The sequence below is a fragment of the Bos javanicus genome, chromosome 22, assembly GCF_032452875.1.
Source record: "Bos javanicus breed banteng chromosome 22, ARS-OSU_banteng_1.0, whole genome shotgun sequence".
Lineage (NCBI taxonomy): Eukaryota > Metazoa > Chordata > Mammalia > Artiodactyla > Bovidae > Bos > Bos javanicus.
In genome coordinates this window covers 5248954-5253559 of record NC_083889.1, presented here as the reverse complement: position 1 = coordinate 5253559, position 4606 = coordinate 5248954, and positions in this window count along the sequence as shown.

Here is a 4606-nt window from a genome sequence, read left to right as displayed (position 1 = left end):
AAGCGATTTAGCAGCAGCAGCAGCAGCGGAGGTGAGAATATTTTGAGTGTTTGGCCGTTGCTTTCTTCCTAGACCTTTGCGAGTTCCATGTCTACATGCACACAGGCTTACTTGACATCACTCAGTGGTCTCACCAAACTCAAAGCTGACTCAAGGTTTTCTATCCCCAGCCCCACATCCCCCCTCAAACGAGTTCCTTTGTCTGTGTTTCCATCTCAGTGAATGACATCATTTTCTATCTAGTTTGGCAAACCAACATTTACAAATGATGCCTTATCTCTCTGTCTCTGCCTTTCCCCCACTGTCTAGCCTATTAGCAGACCTTGTTGGATTCACCTGCAAAACCTGTCTGCAGCCCATCCACTTATCCCAGCTCCATTGTCATGGCCAAATTCCAAACTCCTCTCACCTCTCCTCTGGACTACAGTTGTAGCCTGCTTACTGCGTCTACGCATTGATTCTGGACTTTGTCCCGTCTGCTCACCAAACTACAACCAGATTAAAACACAGACTGATCCTATCTCTCACTTTGTTTGCTATTAGGATTGACAATAACAAACTCTGCAAAAGACCTTTAGGAAAGCTATTGGTCAAGGAAAGCTAATTAAAAATTTATTAGCCTGACTGAATAGGGGCCAACACTGCCCTGAGTGAGCCTCAGTGGGGTCTTGGAATCAGGGGCTGGAGATGCCTGTTTACAGGGTTCTGGAGTGTGCACTCAGGTGGCTTAAGGTGGGTCTTTCAAGGCAAACTGGTTGGTACATGGTCCATCATGTAACAGTGTGGGGTTGGTGGGTACAGCAAGGGGAGCATCTTGGCACAGGTCTCTATACATAAACTGTTACGTGTGATAAGCAGGCTGCACCCTCTTATCCTGATGGAAGGGATGAGTCAGGTGTTTGTCTGGATAAGTGGGTTGGCAGGAATTTCCTGAAGCAAATAGTAAAGTCACTCACTGATTTACAACAAGAACTTTCTGAGCGAAAGTCTCCTGGAACAAAACTAAATCATGTTGATATAGGTGATTGCAGTCCCGATAGTTAAGCTATACGAAGGCAAGTGGTTTTAATTCCCAGGATAAAGATCAAGTTCTGGAAGTGGCTGCCAAGGCGCTGTGTCCTTCCAGTCCCGTTGAGGCTGTTGTGCACTGTCTCTGCCCTGATGGGAGCTGGAAGCTGGGCTATTTTCAGATCCCACCGCTCCTCTTTACACCAGCTGTTGAATATCTTGGGATATGGTCCTGCCTCTTCCTGCAATGCTGCCCCCCGACCCCCCAGCGAAATTTCTGCCTACAGTTCAGATCTCAGCTCAATTCTTTGTTTCTTAGGGATGTTCTCTGCCTGCCTTCCACCCACCCCAAAGGGGGTCTGCCCCAATATAAGCTCTCTATACTTCTCTCAAAATACATGTATCACTATTTGTAATTATCTATCTCTATGCATTAGAAAATTGAACTGTAATATCCGGGGCCTAGCACATAGTAGTTAATTATCATGGCAGGAGGATTGGCCAGTAGGTATGCTAGTTTGCCTTTGGATATAACTTCTTTATTTGGGGAACTCCTGGATACATACATAAAGCATAACTAATTCATGTCTTAGAGAAAGCTCTTAAGTTACCTTCTTAAAGCATGTGTTACAAACTGAAATGTCACTTATTCTGGTTAGTATATGTGCTCCTGCAGGAAAAGAGAATGGTTTCCCCCTGCAGATTAATGTAGATGGGCTTATCAGAGAAAACTTTTCTATGTTCTTATTTTCCATTATGGTTTATCACAGGATATTGAGTGCAGTTCCCTGTGCGCTCTAGTAGGCCCTCGTTGTTTATCCATCCTGTATATAAAGGCTTACACCTGCTAACCCTGGCCTCCCCCTCCAGCCTCCCCCATGGCAACCACGAGTCTGCTCTCTACATCCGTGAGGCTGTTGCTGTTTTGTACATAGGCTCATTTGTGTCAGGTTTTAGGTTCATGTGTAAGTGATACCATATGTTATTTGTCTTTCTCTTTCTGACTAAATTTACTTAGTATGATCATTCCTAGGTCCATCTGCTACTGCTGCTAAATTGCTTCAGTCGTGTCTGACTCTGTGCGACCCCATAGACGGCAGCCCACCAGGCTCCCCCGTCCCTGGGATTCTCCAGGCAAGAACGCTGGAGTGGGTGCCATTTCCTTCTCCGTCTAGGTCCATCTATGCTACTGCAAATGGCATTATTTGTTCTTTTTTATGGCTGAGTAATATTCCATTGTATATGTGTACCACATCCTCTTCAGCCACTCACTTGTTGAATGGACATTCATGTTGCTTTCAAGTCTCGGCTGTTGAAAATAGTGCTGCTGTGAACATGTATCTTTTTGAATTATAGTCTTATCTGGATATATGCCCAGGAGTGGGATTATTGGATCATGTGGCAACTCTATTTTTAGTTTTTTGAGGAACCTCCAAATTGTTATCAACAGTGCTCCAATTTACATTCCCACCAACAGTGTAGGAGGTTTCCCATTTCTCCACACCCTCTCTAGCAATTGTTACCTGTAGACATTTTAATGATGGGCATTCTGACTGGTGTGAGGTAGTACCTCAGTGTAGTTTTGATGTGCATTTCTGTAACAATTAGTGATGTTGAGCATCTTTTTCATGTGTCTATTGGCCACCTGTATGTCTCCTTTGGAGAAATGTCTATTTAGGTCATTTGCCCATTTTCCAATTGGGTTTTTTTGTTTTATTGTTTAATTATATGAGCTGTCTGTATATTTTGGAAATTAAGCTCTTGTCAGTCACATTGTTTGCAAATATTTTCTCCTATTCCATAGGTTGGGTTTTTGTTTATGGTTTCCTTTGCTTTGCAAAAGCTTCTAAGTTTGATTAGGTCCTATTTGTTTATTTTTGTTTTAATTTTCTACTGCCTTGAGAGACTGACCTAAGAAAACATTGGTACAATGTCAGAGAATGTTTCACCTATGATCTCTTCTAGGAGTTTTATGGTATCATGCCTTAGGCTTCAGTTGTTATGCCGTTTTGAGTTTATTTTTGTGTATCATGTGTTCTAACTTCATTGATTTACATGTAGCTTTACAGCTTTTCCCAGAGAAGGCAACGGCACCCCACTCCACCACTCTTGCCTGGAAAATCCCATGGACGGAGGAGCCTGGTGGGCTGCAGTCCATGGGGTCGCTAAGAGTCGGACACGACTGAGCAACTTCACCTTCACTTTTCACTTTCCTGCATTGGAGAAGGAAATGGCAACCCACTCCAGTGTTCTTGCCTGGAGAATCCCAGGGATGGGGGAGCCTGTGGGCTGCTGTCTGTGGGGTCGCACAGAGTCGGACATGACTGAAGTGACTTAGCAGCAGCAGCAGCAGTACAGCTTTTTCAGCATCACTTGCTGCAGAGACGATCTTTTTTCCATTTTATATTCTTGCCTCCTCTGTTGAAGGTTAACTGACTGTAGGGGTGTGGGCTTTTTTTCTTGAGTCTCTGTTCTGGCCAGTTGATCAGTATGTCTGTGCTTGTGCCAATACCACACTGTTTTGATTACTATAGCTTTATAGTATTGTCTTAAGCCTAGGCGATTAGGCCTCCTGCTTTGTTCTTTTTCCTCAGGATTGCTTTGGCAATGCTGGATCTCATGGTTCCATATAAATTTTAGCATTATTTGTTTCAGTTCTGTGAAAAATGTCATGGGTAATTTGATAAGAATCACATTAAATCTGTAGATTGCTTTGGGTACTATCACCACTTTAACAATATTAATTTTTCCAGTCCAAGAGCATGGGATATGTTTCCATTTCTTTGAATCAACTTTAATTTCCTTTATGAATGTTTTGTAGTTATCAGCATATAAGTCTTCTACCACCTTGGTGAGGTTTATTTCTAAGTATGTTTTACGTGTTTTTAAAAGGGATTGTTTGTTTACATTCCCTTTTTGATATTTCATTGTTAAAGAAATTTGTGTATGTTAATCTTATATCTTGCTACCTTGCAGAATTTGTTTATCAGTTCTAGTAGTTTCTGTGTGGAGTGTTTAGGATTTTCTCTATCTAGTATTTTGTCATCTGTGTATAATAACAATTTTACCTCTTAACAATTTGAATACCTTTTATTTCTTTTTCTTGTCTGATTGCTGCAATTAAGAATTCCAATACTGTGTTGAAGAGAAGTGGTGAGTGAGAGTATCCTTGTCTTATTCCACATTTCAGCAGGAAGGCTTTCAGCTTATTATCATTGAGTATTATATTGGCTCTGGGTTTGTCATAAATGGCTTTTATTACATGGAGATATGTTCCCCCATATGCATTTTCACAACAGTTTTATCATGAATGGATGTTGAATTTTGTCAGGTGCTTTTTCTGTATCTGTGGAGTTGATCATACGGTTTTTCTCATTTCATTTGTTGACACTGTGTATCACACTGATTATTTACATATGTTGACCCAACCTTGTGATGCTGGAATGAATCCAGCTTGGTTGTGGTGTATGACCTTTTTCATGTGCTGCTAATATTTTATTGAGAATTTTTACGTCTATATTCAACAAAGATATCGGCCTGAAATTTTCCTTTTTCATGGTTCATTGTCTGATTTTGGTGTCAGGGTGATGGTGGGTTC